Source organism: Dasypus novemcinctus, chromosome 14, assembly GCF_030445035.2.
Source record: "Dasypus novemcinctus isolate mDasNov1 chromosome 14, mDasNov1.1.hap2, whole genome shotgun sequence".
Lineage (NCBI taxonomy): Eukaryota > Metazoa > Chordata > Mammalia > Cingulata > Dasypodidae > Dasypus > Dasypus novemcinctus.
Genome location: NC_080686.1, coordinates 4,172,425 through 4,188,955, shown reverse-complemented (window position 1 = coordinate 4,188,955; position 16,531 = coordinate 4,172,425). Strand labels below are relative to the sequence as shown.

At 38.0% G+C, this 16,531-nt stretch overlaps 1 non-coding gene across 1 annotated transcript; it reads right to left on the bottom strand.

The window, feature by feature from the left end:
• Positions 1–3,326: 3,326 nt before the first annotated feature.
• Positions 3,327–3,515, bottom strand: LOC111762153 (U2 spliceosomal RNA). Its single transcript, XR_002795339.1, has one exon. It is a non-coding gene; the product is annotated as a U2 spliceosomal RNA (small nuclear RNA).
• Positions 3,516–16,531: the final 13,016 nt, after the last annotated feature.

The following is a 16,531-nucleotide window of genomic DNA, read 5'->3' as shown; positions in this document are numbered from 1 at the left end:
TTTTATATAATTTATATCTTCTTTTTGAGAGTTTTATCTTGTTCCTTCATTGTAGCCCTACTTTCATTACTTAAACATAATTTACTTTCATTTCTTGAACATATTTATAATCACTCATTTGAACACTTTGTCTGCTAATTCCAAGTCTGAGGATACTAGGAGACAATTTCTATTGACTATGTTTTTCATGTGTATGGGCCACTTCATTTGTTTTGAAAATTTTTCATTTTTTAAAAAGATTTATTTATTTATTTCTCTCCTCCCCTCCCCACTCCCCGTTGTCTGTTCTATTTGCTGCGTCTTCTTTGTCTGCTTCTGTTTTCATCAGCGGTATGGGAATCTGTGTTTCTTTTCATTGTGTCATCTTGTTGTGTCAGCTCTCCATGTGTGCAGCACCATTCCTAGGCTGGCTGCACTTTCTTTTGTGCTGGGCAGCTCACCTTATGGGGTGCACTCCTTGAGCGTGGGGCTTCCCTGCACAGGGACACCCCTGTGTGGCAGGGCACTCCTTGCGCGCATCACCACTGCACGTGGGCCAGCTCCACAAGGGTCAAGGAGGCCTTGGGGTTTGAACCGCAGACCTCCCATGTGGTAGACGGATGCCCTAACCACTGGGCCAAGTCCACCACTGAAAAATGTTTCATTTTAGATGACATATTGTAGCCTATCTGGACTCTGACTTTTCCCCTGAAGATTTTTGTTGGTGCAGCTCCTACTGTTCTGATTGTTATTGTTTCTTTGCTCATTCATTCCTCTAACAGTTTGAAGCTCTTTTATGAGGCTTCAAAGGAAACTAATCCATTCCTGTGTGTGTGTGACCCTTTTGAATGGACTATTTCAATGAGGCAAAACTGAGGTTGAGTCTCCACCCTCTTGTGGGACTGATAAAAATGGAGACACAGAGAGAGAAGCAAACAAGAAAAAGTAGCCACCATATCTGATTCTAGAATGTGAGAGAAAGGACTCAAGTTTTATCCATAGCTCAACTGCAAAGAGAGAAGCCCATGAGAGGCTCAAATAGCTGAGGTTCCTGGAAAGATGAGGCATATGCCTGATAACTTGCAGCTGAACTCCTGAAGCAAGGTGAGCAGCTGAGACTGATTCAGGAGGCCTGGAAAGAGATAACCTGTATGTCTGATTGCTTAAAGCTGGGCTCCAAGAGCTGGGATTCAAGAGATGGTGAGTCTGGAGGTGAAGGTAGAGACCATGACAGAAATTAGTTGACATCTGGATTCCATGTGGATGGACAACAGGATAAACCATAGCTACTTTGGTGAGAAAACTCTTTGGATGATGCTTTGCTTTGGACATTTCCTGGCCTGAGAATTGTAAAATGTTATCCTAAGTAGATTTCCTTAATAAAAGCCAGCCCATTTCTGGAACTTTGAATTAGAAGGCTTTTGGCATACTAAAACAGAATTTGATGCCAGGAGAGTGGGATGTCACTGTTTGCAATTACCAAAGATGTTGGAAAGACTTTATAAATGCATAAGGGCTTTTTTTTTTTTTTTGGAGGAATTGTGAGATACCTGATAGAAAATGCTTAGATTTCCTTGAAAAGACTGTTGGTAAAAATATGTATGTTAAAGATGTTAAGAACTTAGTGGAAATGGTGAAACTATTACTGGAAATTGGAGGAAAGGTAAATCTTGTTTTAAAGTTGAAGAAAACTTGGCAACATTGACTCCTGATGTTAGATGGAAGGCAGAATTTGAAAATGATGAGCTTGGACATTTAGCTGAGGAGATTTCCAAAATAACTGTGGAAAATTCAGCTTAGCTTCTCTTTAAAGCTTATTACAGGGAGACAGACTTGGCCCAGTGGAGAGGGCATCCACCTACCACATGAGAAGTCTGCGGTTTGAACCCCAGGCCTCCTTGACTCATGTGGGTCAGTGGGTCAGTGCTGATGTATGCAGGGAGTGCCGTGCCACACAGGGGTGTCCCCCACAAGGGGGAGACCCATGCATGGGGAGTGTGCCCTGTGAGGAGAGGTGCCCAGCACAAAGGAATAGTGCAGCCTGCCCAGGAATGGTGCCACACACACAGAGAGCTGACACAAGATGATGCAACAAAAAGAAAAACAGACTCCTGATGACTGATGACAGTGATAAGGATAGAAGTTGTCACAGAAGAACATGCAGTGAATGGACACAGAGAGCAGACAACTGGGGGGGAGGGGAGAAAAAATAAAAATAAAAATAAAATAAAGCTTATTACAAAACATGAGAGGAAAGAAAGAAACTAAGAACTGAACTGCTGAGCACAAAGAAATCAGAAATTGGTGGTCTGGGAAATTCCAAGCTTCCAGAAAACAAGCCCCCAGAGGACAGTATGTAAATGAGAATGTAACCATTGGTCAAGCTCATGGAAGGGGTGGGCCTCATGAGGCCCTGAGGAGAAGACATCATTCTATAGATGACTCTCAGACTTTGAAATCTAATGGACTATGCCCTGCAGGTCTGTTTGTTTTTTTAAAGATTTATTTTTTTAATTGATTTCTCTCCCCTTCCCCCCTGCCCCAGTTGTCTGTTCTCTGTGTTGATTTGCTGTGTGTTCTTCTTTTGTCCACTTTTGTTGTTGTCAGTGGCACAGGAATCTGTGTCTCTTTTTGTTGCATCATCTTGTGTCAGTTCTCCATGTGTGCGGCACCATTCCTGGGCAGGCTGCACTTTCTTTTGCACTGGGCCGCTCTCCTTACAGGGTTCACTCCTTGTGCATGAGGCTCCCCTATGTGGCAGGGCTCTCCATATGCGCATCAGCACTGTGCATGGGCCAGCTTCATATGGGGTCAAGGAAGCCCAGGGTTTGAACTGCAGACCTCCCATGTGGTAGACAGACACCCTATCTTTTGGGCCAAGTCCGCTTCCCTGCAGGTTTTTTAAAATATATTTTTTATTTATTTTTAAAAGATACATAGATCACACAAAATGTTACATTAAAAATATAGGAGGTTCCCATATGTCCCACAACCCCCACTTTTCCCACATCAACAATTTCTTTCATTAGTGTGGTACATTCATTGGATTTGATGAATATATTTGGAACACTGCTACACAGCATGGATTATAGTTTACAATGTAGTTTACACTCTCTCCTAGTCCATTCAATGGGTTATGACAGGATATATAATGTCCTGCGTCTTTCCCCTTGCAGGTTTTTGAAACTGTTTGGGACCAGTGATGCCGTTTTCCTTTCATTTTCTCTGTATGGTAATGGAAATATGTATCCCTTATCTGTTCCTTCTTTGTATATTGGAAGCAAATAACTTGTTTTATAAGCCAGAGCATAACTTTGCCAAGACAAACTGCATGCCTATAATTGATTTTTGGGTGCACTGTCCCTGGAGATACTGTAATACCAGGTTGATGTGTGGAGTGGAAAGTGCAAGCTCCTAGTTTATATCCCATTCTAAAATTCCATTTAATATATTGTCTTCAAATAAAGGATTATCAGATATTAAACTGATAAGAACAGATATTACACATGATCTCAGCCAAAAGACCAAGAAGAGATGTATAAATAATTTTGATGTGATTTTGTACTTAGCATTGCTTTCCATGGAAAGATAATCTGAAGAGCACTGTCTGCTGGCAGGATGGGAAATTGTAAGAAGGGAAAAGCTTTTTGGAATCTCTGACCTCTTGAATCTGATGTATGCCCCATTAGTGAATCCCTGCCCTTGTTTTGATAACTTAAGCTTGGCAATTTTAAAGACTTAGAATAAGTTGAATCAAAATAAAAAGAAGCCAAGAAACAAAACAACTATGCAAAAAAGAGATTGGCCATTTGAGTAAATTCACCAACATAATCAAATGCCTAGACATGAGCAAAAAATTACAAGTCATAGAAATAATCAGGAAGATATAGCCCAACCAAAGGAACAAGTCAAAATCCTGTTGAGAAGCTAATTTAAGTATTTAAGACAACTAATCAATGATGGTAACACAAATCCCCTTAATCAATTCAGAAACTTGAAGGAAACTATGACTAAGCAGATGAAAGATATTTCAAAGACACTAGTAAGCATATGGAACAAGTTGAAAGCCTGCAAAGAAAAGTAACAACAGAGCAGTGGGAATGAAAGACAGAAAGGGTGAGATTAAAAATACATAAGGGGAGTGGATGTGGCTCAAGCAGTTGAGCACACACCTCCCACATGTGGATTCTTGGGTTCAGTTCCTGGTGCCTTACATAAAAAAATAAAATAAACAAGCAAAACAAATGAAAAAGCCAACTGAGTGAAGACATTATGGCTAATTGATTAAGCACTAGCTTCCTGCATTTGAAGCCCTGGGTTCATTCCACAGTCCTTAGTGCCTCAAAAGAAAAATACATAAGAGGCATTTAACAGCATATTTGAATTGACAGAGGACAGAATTAGTGATTAGAAGACAGAGCAGCTGAACTTGAAAAGACAGGAAAACAGAAAAGGAAAAGACAGGAATGAATTGAACAGGTTCCTTGGGAATAGAATGACAGGGCAAAATGCATAAACAAAATGTTATAGGTGTCCCAGAAGGACAAGAGACTGGGAAAGGGGCAAAAAGAATATCTGAGGTATGTAACTGAAAATTTCCCAACCTTTATGAAAGAAATAAATGATAATATCCAAGAAGGACAATGCACTCCAAATAGAATAAATCTCAGTAGACTTACTCAGAGACACCAACTACTCAAAATGTCAAATGTCAGATATAAGGAGAGGATTCTGAAAGGAGAAAGAGAAAGGCAATGCATCACATACAAGCAAAGCTCAGTAAGAAACCATGGAGTTGAAAAGGCCAAATGGTATGATATATTTAAGGTACAGAAAGAGAAAACCTGCCAAGCAAGATATCTTCTTTTAAATATAATTTTTATTAATTTTTAAAAGATATATAGATTGCACAAAATGTTATATTAAAAAATATAGGAGATTCCTCATGCCCCACTCCCCACACCCCCCACTTTTCCCACATCAACAACTTCTTTCATTAGTGTGGTATATTCACTGCCTTTGATGAATACATTTTGGAGCACTACTACACAGCATGGATTATAGTTTACATTGTAGTTTACAATCTCTTCCAGCCCATACAATGGGTTATGGAAGGATATGTAAATGTCCTGCATCTGTTCCTGCAATATCATTCAGGACAACTCCAAGTCCCAAAAATGTCCCCATATCATACCTCCTTTTACTTCTGCCTGCCTTCAGCAACTCCAGTGGCCACTGTCTCCACATCAATGATGTAAGTTCTTCCATTGCTAGAGCTACAATAATTCTATATTAGAGCACCAGTAAGTCCACTCTAGTCCATATTTTATTGCTCAATCCTGAGGACCCTGGAAAGGTAATGCCCTGTCCACCTCTCAATTGAGAGGGGGGGCTTCAATCCCACATGTCTGCTCAATGGAAATCTCCTGCCCACAGCTGTGGTTCTTTGGTGTGGAGGTTATCCACTCTCACTTCCCTGTCAGATGACCTGGATAAATCTAAAAAAAAACTGGAGAGTAAGTGCTGCAACTCTACTATGACTCAGAGCCCAGTGGGCACATGGACAGCTCAGAGATTCAAGTCCCCAGGGCATACACCAACCACAGTTTCAATAAAGAGGGACAGAAGAGGCATAAGTAGAGAAGTCACATCTGAGGATAACTCCACCACACTCAGGAGCACAAATTCCAAGGCAGGGCCCATTGGCAAAGCAGCAAACTCCAGAGACATCTGTCATGACGGTAGGACCTGGATTTCTTTATCCAGAAAAACTGTTCTTCAAGAATAAGAATGAATTTAAATCTTCACAGACAAACAAACCTGTGAGTATGTTACCAAAAGACCAAATTTACAAGAGTAACTAAAGAGACTGCCACAGACCGAAAGAAATAAACAGGGGCAAGAGATTTTGAGAATAGGAGGGCATAAATTTTATTAATAAGAATAATGTAAAGGGTAAAAAGAGAATATTAAAATATGACAATGTGAAGTCAAAGGATAAAATACATGGAGTATGTAATGCCTTTAGAATAGTATCATTGAATATTACTGTATCGAGTTGACCAATCAAAACTCATAGACTGACAGAATGGATAAAAATATTATTCATTTCTATGCTGTTACAAAAAAACCCAACTTAGATGCAAGGACACAATCAGTCTGAAAGTAAAATGTTGCAAAATGATATTCCATGCAAATACTAACCAAAAAGATCTGGAGTAGGAATACTAATATCACAAAATAGATTTTAAATGCAAAATTATTATGAAATGCAGAAGATCATAATGTATTACTTAAAGAGGTAATTCACCAGGAAGGAATAACAAATATAAATGTATATGCACTTAACCAGAATGCCCCAAAGCACATGAGGCACATACTGGTAAAACTGAAGGAGAAAGAGACATCTCACAATAATAGTTGGAGAATTCAGTACGTCACCATCAGCATTGGATAGAATATCTGGACAGTGGATAAGTAAGAAACAGAGATCACAATAAAATGATAAGTAAGCCAGACTTAACAAGTATTTATGAAACATCACATCCCAAAACAGCAGGATATACATTCTTCTCAAGTGTTCATGGATCATTTTCCAGGATTGACCATATGTTGGTTCTCAAAACATATCTCAATAAATTTTAAAAGATTTAAATTATACAAAGCACAATTTCTGATCAAAATGGAATGAAGCTGGAAATCAATAACAGGTGGAAAAGGGAAAATTAAAAAATATTTGTAAATAAAACAGCTTACTGTTGAATAATCAGCAGGTCAAAGAAGAAATTGCTAGAGAAATTAGTAAATATCTCAAAAACAATGAAAATGAGAGAACAACATATCAAAACTTATGGGACACAACAAAGGCAGTGCTGAGAGAGAGATTTATAGCCCTCAATGCTTACATTAATAAAGAAGAATCAGTTGAAATCAAAGAACTAACTGCACACATGGAGGAACTTGAAAAAGAAAAGTAAACAAATCCCAAAGCAAGCAGAAGGAAAGAAACAATAAAGATTAGTACAGAAATAAGTGAGATTGAGGGGGAAAAAAAGATAAGGAATTGACAAAACCAAAAGTTGATTCTTTAAGAAGACCAATAAAATTGATGAACACTTAGCTAGATTAACAACAACAACAACAACAACAAAAACAGAAGTAAAATAAGTAAAATCAGAAATGAAAGGGGGACATTACCACTGATCCCAGAAATAAAAGAGATCATAAGAAGATTCTGTGACTATCTGTACTTCAACAAAGTAGACAACATAGAAGAAAAGGAAAAATTCCTAGAAACTCACAATCTACACTGACCCTAGAAGAGATAGAAGAGATAAAATATTCACTAGCCAAGAGACTGAAACAGTCATCAGATGCATTCCCAAAATAAAAATCCCAGTAACAGATGGTTTCACAGGTGAATTCTACCCATCATTCAAAGACTAATACCAATTTTGCTCAAACTCTTCCAAAACTTGAAGAGGTGGGAATGCTACCAAACTCATTCTATGAGGCTATCCTCCTAATATCAAAGTCAAATAAAGACACTATGAAATAAGAAAATTACAGACCAATTTCTCTAATGCATATAGATGTAAAAATCCTAAAGAAAATACTTGCTAACTGATTACAATCATATTAAGAGAACAATACACCACAATCAAGTGGATTTTAGCCCTCATACTTAAGGGTGGTTTAATATAAGAAAATCAAATTCTGTAATAAATCACATAAATAACTCAAAGAAGAAAACATCACATGACCATTTTAATTGTTGGAGGAAAGACTATACTTTCAGGGATCATTTCTAAATTTGGTTAGTTGCTGGAGAAAAGGTATTTGACAAAATTTAACATCCTTTCTTGATTAAAAAACTGTCCAAAAGATAGGATTAGAAAGAAACTTTCTCAAGATGATAAAATGCATATCTGAAAATCGACAACAATGTACTCAGTGGTGAAATACCGAAAGTTTTCCCAATGAAATCAGGAAAAAGACAAGGATGCCCACCGTCACAACTGTTATTCCATACTGTGGTAGATATTCTTACTAAAGCAATTACGCAAGTGTCTCAGGTGTCTTTCCTATTTGGGTCTCTTCTAGAAAATCTCTCCAAAATCCATAGCAAAGCTTAAAGAAGTAATAGACAACTTTAGCAAAGTGGTGGGATACAAGATTAATACAGAAACTTCAGAAATGTTTCTATACACTACTGAGCAATATGAGGAGGAACTAAGAAAAAAATGTGTCTACAAGAGTGGCTAAAAGAATAAAGTATTTAGAAATAAATTAACCAAGGGCATAAAGGACCTGTATTCATAAAACTCCAAAACATTTCTAAAATAAACCAAAAAAAGATCTAAATAAAAGGAAGGTCATTCCGTGTTCATTTACTAGAAGAATAAATATGCTTAAGATATCTATTCTATGGAGGAGATGTAACTTTTTGGATGAGTGTATGCTTCCCACATATGAGGTCCCAGGATCAACCTCCAGTACATCCTTAAATAAAAGATTAAAAACTAAAATATACCAACTCTACCCAGGTTGATTTACACCATTCAAGATAATCCCAATAAAAATTTCAACAGCATTTTTTGCAAAAAATGGAAAAGCCAATCACCAAATAATTTGGCCATGAAAAGTCAAATATCTTTTAAATGAAGAACAAAGCTGGAGTACTCCCACTTCCTAACTTTAAAGCAAATTACTTTGCAACAGTATTAAAAACAGCATGGGAGGTGAGAATTCTACTAACAAACCACAACTAGGCCTAGAGCTGCAGAGTGCCTAATAGTTACCTCATGAGAGCTTCCATATTGCTCAAATGTGGCCACTCTCTAAGCCAAACTCAGCATGTGAATTCATTACCTTCCCCCCAGCATGGACATGACACCTGGGGATGAGCCTCCCTGGTGCCAAGGGATTAGTACCAATCACCAGCTGGTGATGCAACTAGAAAAAGACCTGGAATAAAAGGTGGAAATGGTAAGGGCAAATGAGTTTATATGGTTAAGTGACTTCAAAATCAGTCAGGAGGTCATCAAAGGGGTCATGCTTTTGCACATCTCAGCAGGATCCCAGAGACAGCCAAAGTAGATACTACCCCAGGTACTGGTGCTTCTGAGGGCTACAGAGACAGACAGATTTTCTGGTCATGCCAGATGGCTCTGGAGTTCAGTGACTTATCAGTGGGCCCTACTTTGGAATTTGTGCTTCTGAGTGTAACAGAGTTGGACTCAGATGTGTCCTTTCTATACATGCCTCTTCTGTCACTTTTACTGAACCTGTGGTTGGTGTTGAGGTTGGTGTATTCTCAGGAGACTTGAATCTCTGGACTGGCCATGTGCCAGCTGGGCCTTGAGCTTCAGCAGAGTTGCAACTTCTACTATCCAGTTCATTGGACTTACCCAGGTCAGCTAACAGGGAGGAGAAGATGGTTAACCACCACACCAGGGACTTGAGAGCACCTACAACTGCAAGCAGGAGAATCACATCCATCAACCATGTGGAATCTAAGCCCCCTCTTGATATAGAAGTGGAGTGGACATCACCAACTCAGGGTCCACAGGATGGAGGAATAAAATATGGATTAGAGAGGACGTTCTGGTATTCTACTATAGATCTATTGCAACACTAGCAAAGAAGAAATTATATCATTGATGTGGAGACAGAGACCACAATAGTTGCTGAGGACAGGGAGAGGGAAGAAGAGATGTGATGTGGGGCATTTTCAGGATTTGGAGTTGTCCTAAATGATATTGCAGGGATAGATGCTGGACATTGTATATCCTGCCATAAACCACTGAATGGACTGGGGGAGAGTGTAAAGTACAATGTAAATTATAATCCATGTAGTGCAGCAGTGCTCCAAAATGTACTCATCAAATGCAATGAAATTGCCACAATGATGAAAAACATTGTTGACGTGGGAGGAGTGGGGATGTGGGATGTGTGGTATATGGGAACCTATTATATTTTTTAATGTAATGTGTTTTTTTTTGGTGATCTATGTATCTTTGAAAAAAGACAATTAAACATTATAAAAAGCCTATAAAAGCATATGGTGCAAAATGTAAACCGTAATGTAAACCATTAACCATAGTTAGTAGTGATGATTCAATATTTGTACTTCAATTGTAACAAATATACCATCTTCATGTAAGATGTTATTAATAGGGGAGAGTGAGATATATTGGTAAACCTGTCAACAATATGGAGGGTCCAGGGTTCAATCCCCAGGGCCTCATGAACTGTGTGGTGAGGTGGCCCACACACAGTGCTGTTGCAGATAAGGAGTACCCTGCTACACAGGGTACCCTATGTGGAGTGCCCCACATGCAAGGTGTGCACCCAGCAAAGAGAGCCACCCCCATGAAAAAAACACTGCCCACCCAGGAGAGGGACCACACACATGGAGAGCTGAAGAAGCAAGATGGTGCAATATAAAAGAGACACAGTTTCCCAGTGCCCCCAGATAATGCAAGTGGATGCAGAAGAACACACAGTGAATGGACACAGGGAACAGGCAATGGGGGTAAGGGGAGAGAAATAAATAAAATAAACCTTTAAAAAAATAAAATAAAATAGGATAATTTGTGGGAAAAATACACCAATTATAAAGTATGGACTATAGATAGGAATAATATTATGATGATTTTTTCAGCACTTGGAGCACATGTGCCACCACAATGTATGGTGTTGGTGGTGGGGTGATGTACGGAAGCCCTGAATGGTATGCATGATTTGTTTTTAAATCACAACTTCTCAAATTTAAGAATTGTACAAAAAATATCCTCAAGTCCCTGATGGTAAGCTTTTTATTTGATATTTTTACTTTTAAAGAGCTTTTAGATTATATCAATGTTACACAAAAAATATAAGGAATGCCCATATGCCCCACTCTCTCCCCTTCCACACTTTGCCCCATTGACAGCATCCTTCATTACTGTGCCACATTTGTTAAAATTGATGAACACATATTGAAGCATTGCTGCTTACCATGAACTATAATTTATATTACTCTGTCCTGCACAACTTTGCAGGTTATGAAAAAATATATAATGGCCTGTATCTGTCATTGACTTGTCATTCAGGACAATTCTAATGTCCCCAAAATTCCCCCATATTACACCTATTTTTCCCTCTTCCATCCCTCAGAACCTCTGGTGTACACTGCTTTTATAGTAATGATGAGTTCTCCCACTGCTAGAATAATAAGTCTATAATAGAATAATAATAAGTCAACTTTAGTCCATTTTTCACTCCCCTGATGGCAGACTTTTTAGTTAAGGAGTAAGTTCATTGAGGGAAAGGTATGAAGTGGCTCAAGAAGTAAGGGTTAAAAACTGAATAGTGGAAACTGGTCAAAAATTGCATGGATAGAGAAAATTTATCTACAACTCATCCAGCCTTGTCATCTAATTTTGACTGTTTATTTCATGGAGTTGAAGAAAAAGGAAAGGTGATAACCAGGATGCAATTCATTGGATCACTTCCTGAAATAAAAACTAGATGGAAAGAGAGCCAAGGATGAGATACTGCCTAAGATAGTACATCTAAACAGAGTACTCCTCCTTCCTACTCATATGATCTGATTAATCCAAAAGGGTTCCAGTGAAAAGGATGATGAACTTGCAAAGATGAAGACAACAGTAAATAAATGGTCTATGGTTCATGTTGAAGAGCAGATTGTATCATAAGGAAAAGTTGCATGCCAAGATCCTGGGCTGAGTGTACAAGAATTTTATATATTTCAAAATCTATCACACAATTTTGTAAGTTATGACAAGATATATAATGGCTTGTATCTGTCATTGCAATGCCATTCAGGACAATACCCAAGTTCCCCAAATGCCTCCATATTCACCTGTTTTCCCTTCTTCCTCCCCTCAGAACCTCCAGTGGCCACTGCCTCCACATCAATGATAAAAGTTCTTCTGTTGCTCAATGACAAGTCTATTGTAGAAAAACAGTAAATATACTCTAGTCCATCATTCATTCCCCAATCCTGAGGATTCTGGGATGGTGATGCCCACTCAACCTCTAATTGAGAGGGGGTTTAAATCCCATGGGGCAGATAGATAGGTTATCTTGCTTGCAGTTGAAGAGTCTCTTGATTTCTTGGGATGGCCACTACATATCTTGTCATAACTTACAAAATTGTGCAAGAGAGAGTAACCTGCAATGTAAACTATATCCATGCTTAGTGGCAATGCTCCAAAAGGTGTTCATTAATTGTAACAAATGTACCACACTAATGAAGGTTGTTAATGTGGGAATATGTGGAAGGGGTAGGGAGGAAGGCATATGGAAGTCCCTTATATTTATTATATTACCTTTTTGTAATCTAGGTATCTTAAAATATATATATATATATACATATATATAAAGAGTAAAAGGGGGGTATTGTTATTTATAGTTATCACATTTTAACAAAAGAACTTGTAACACTGATATATAGATAGTGGTTGCCATGGGTTCAGAAGGGAGGAGGGATGAATAGATGGAATATGGGGAATTTTTAGAACAGTGAAATATTTCTATATGATACTTCAATGATGAACACAGGGCATTATACATTTGTCAAAGCCTATAAAACTGTACAGAAAAAAATTTAAACCATATTGTAAAGTATAAACATAGTTTAGGAGCAATGCTTCAATATTGGGCCAATGGTAATAAATCTGCCACAGTAATGTAAGACATTAATAAGAGAGGAAACTCTGATGTCTGTGTGTGTGTGTGTGAGAGGTTATATGGGAAATCCTGTACTTTCCATGTAATTTTTCTGTAAATCTAAATTTCTAAAAATAAAGTTTATTATTAAAAAAAAAAGTCTATCTCAGGAAGTGGCTGTGGCTCAATCAGACAGGCTCCTGTCTACCATATGAGAGGCCCTGAGTTCACATCCCAGGGCCTCCTTGTGAAGGTAGGCTCACCTGTGTGCTGCAGAGAGCCACCAGCTCACAAGCACTGTGGAAAGCCGACTCAGCAAGGTAATGCAACAAAAAGGGAGACAAGCAAAAATGCAGAAGAGCATGCAGTGAATGGACACAGAGAGCAGACAGCAAGCAAGCTGCAAGATGGGGGGAAATAAATAAAAAATAATAAATACAGACACAGAAGAATGCACAGTGAATTTTTAAAAAAGATTTATTTATTTATTTATTTCTCCCCTCACCCCCTACCCCAGTTGTCTGTTCTCTGTGTCTATTTGCTGCGTCTACTTCTTTGTCCACTTCTGTTGTTGTCAGCAGCATGGGAATCTGTGTTTCTTTTTGTTGCGTCATCTTGTTGTGTCAGAGCTCTCCATGTGTTTGGCACCATTCCTGGACAGGCTGCACTTTCTTTCGCACTGGGCAGCTCTCCTTACAGGGTGCACTCCTTGTGCATGGGGCTCCCCTATGTGGGGGACACCCCTACATGGCATGGCACTCCTTGCACACATCAGCACTGCACATGGGCCAGCTCCACACGGGTCAAGGAGGCCTGGGGTTTGAACTGTGGACCTCCCATGTGGTAGATGGATGCCCTAACCACTGGGCCAAGTCCGCTTCTCCTGCACAGTGAATTGACACAGAGAACAGACAGCAAGCAAAAAGCCACAAGGAGGGGATAAAAAATAAAGTCTATCTCAAGAGTTTTCAAAGTGAATTGGGAGGTCATTCCAGAGCTTGCACTTATGCATATCTCAGGAGCATCTCACTGACTGCCACAGTATACAGTGCACCAAACATACGTGCTCCTGAGAACTCAAGATATTTAGAGCTATAGGTAGGGAGACAACACCAGAAAATTGGCACATAATTTGTGGGCCTTACCTAGGAATATATGATAATCTATCAAAGTTAGAGTCACTTATAATTTTCCTATACATGGTTCTTCTTCCCTTTTTATTTGAACCTATAATTAGTACAATACCAGAGACTTAAATCTTCAGGCTGTTCATATGCTGATTGAGCCCTGAATCTCAGCAGAGTTTCAATCAAGACCTACTCTCCAGTTCATTAGACTCAACTAGGACAATTAACAAAAGGATGATGATGGTTAATGCACATCTCAAGTAACAGAGAATATCTACAACTGCAAGCAAAACAGTTCCATCCGTCAGCCCCATGGGATCTAAGTGCCCCCCAATCAGAAGCAGAGCAGGCATCACCATCCTCAGATACTCAAGATTGAGGAATGAACACACATGAGCAGGGAATGCAATGATGGACCAAAGTATACTTATTATTTTAGTAATGGAAGAACTTGTAACATTGATATAAAGAGTTGGTCATCACCAGAGGTTCTGAGGGGAGAGAGAGGGAAGAAGAGCTGTAATGTGGGACATTTTTTGGACATTGGAATTGTTCTGCATTATGCTGCACTGATGGATACAGGCCATTGTACATTTTCTCAAAACCAATAAAATTGTCTGGTGTGAAGTGTAAACTATAATATAAACTATAGACCACAGCAGCAATGTTTCAATATGTGTTCATCATTTGTAACAAATGTACCGCACTAATGAAAGATGTTAATAGAAGAAATTGTGGGAGAGGGAGGGGTTGGAGTATATGGGAATCCCTATATTTTTGATATATCATTTATGTAATCTAAAGCTTCTTTAAAAAGAATGGAAAAAGTCTGTCTCAGGAAAATTCTGGATCCTGTTCAGGGCACAGTTTTCAGATTTTATGGTTTATAAACATAAGTGGCAGTTACCTTTGAGTAAGCCTGGTATTTAAATCACTAATCCACATGGTGATTGTCAGGAATAGAGATAACTGTACTTACTTTGTAGTTTATGAAATCGATGGACTGTTTTTCAGTTGAACTTAGCTCATAATGGGAGGAGTGTAAACAAAACTTTGACTCTTCACCTCTACTCTTGGATGCAAATCCATTCTTAAGAGTAGGTCCAAGAGTATGGATCTCAAAGATGACAGCTGTTCTTACAGGGACTTAGCTGACAACCACGAATATTTACCTAATTGTCACTAGCTCCCAATTAGCACACCAGCTGGAAAATACATTATGTAAGTCTTATCTTTATATTTATGTTTGTACTGTAGATGTGGTAGGGATTGTAAGGCACCTGGAATAGTCAAAGAATTAAGTTTTGAGGAAATGGATAAATAATAAAATAATAGAATAAAATGATGAAGAAAGTTGACAAAATAATGGTAACTTTTCTTTTTATGCAGGATCTCTAAACAGCTATGAACTTGATCAAATAAATTGCACAGAGACATATGTAAAATATAAGAAATAAGAGTTAAGGTGAATTTCCAATTTTTTAATGTTCAGTGTGTGTTACATAAATAATAAGAGTTATTTTAAAATTATCATTACTTGAGTGCACACTGTATGGCAGTATATATAAAAAATTTAAAAAGCCAGACAGGGCCATTCTATGCAATTATAAGTCAGGAAAATTGTTATACTTGGGAGTGGGGAGAGGTGATAAGAAGGGAGCATAATGGGGTCATCTGGGATACTGTTCATATGATGATTCTTGATCCATATCCACATTATATTTCAAGGAGTTAATTTTTCAAATTTGTATCTGGACTTTCAAAATTCAATTATAATTCAGAGGAATGCTAAAGTGAAAAACAATTCAATGCATAATATGCTATATTTTGTGTAACTGTCACCACTTAGAAACATAGAACATTTTAAATGTTCAATGCTGTTTAAGGATTGGGATATAGATAATCTTTTATTTTTCTTAATTATTTAACATGCACATAGATTCAAGTACCCATGTCTTTTCATAAGCATTGGTGAAAAGGTGGCCAAATGAATAAAATTTTGGTGTCTTATCAATTATATTTCACCCCAGGACTACTTTCAACCAAGGGAATATTCAATGTTCCAATGATATCATAAGTAGCATATTCCAGAGGTTAATTAATGAGTCACACCAAGAAGGTTGAAGAGTCATCAGGCTTACTAATTCAAGAACTCACCTCTCCTGATCATACAATTTATAGCTATACTTAATGTATATTGGTCAGATAAGGGACAATGCTCCAAGATCTGAGGATTTCAATGAGAAGGATGAGAGTCTAGTGTTTTCAAATGCAGAGAATTTATAGATCCAGAATGAATCAAACTTAATTATGGGGCTAAGCTATCTGGAAAGCCTGATCATCTCTTCTTTTATTATACAGATTTTACCAGACCTAATACCATCTCCACTCCTATCTCAATTCATCCAAGATGACCCCTGTCAAAACTTTTTCTCCATTCTGGGAACTCCTGTAAAACATGAAGTCAGCATCAGAGACTTCAGCACTTAATTCTTCATTAGTTGTTTCTTGAAAGTTTACCTTATTCCCCAAATGTGGTGATAAGCTAACTAAGGGAACAATACATTGTTTTCATTTCTCCCAAAGTAATAATAGCCAAAACACTAAACTTAAAGTGTATTTGTTCAAAATGTGGTTAATTCTCCAAAAAGAGTGATGGTGACAGGATTTTTTTTCTGGACAAAATATATTTTTAATTAATTTACTTTTTCTTCTTTATTTTTTTAAATGTTACATTAAAAAAATAT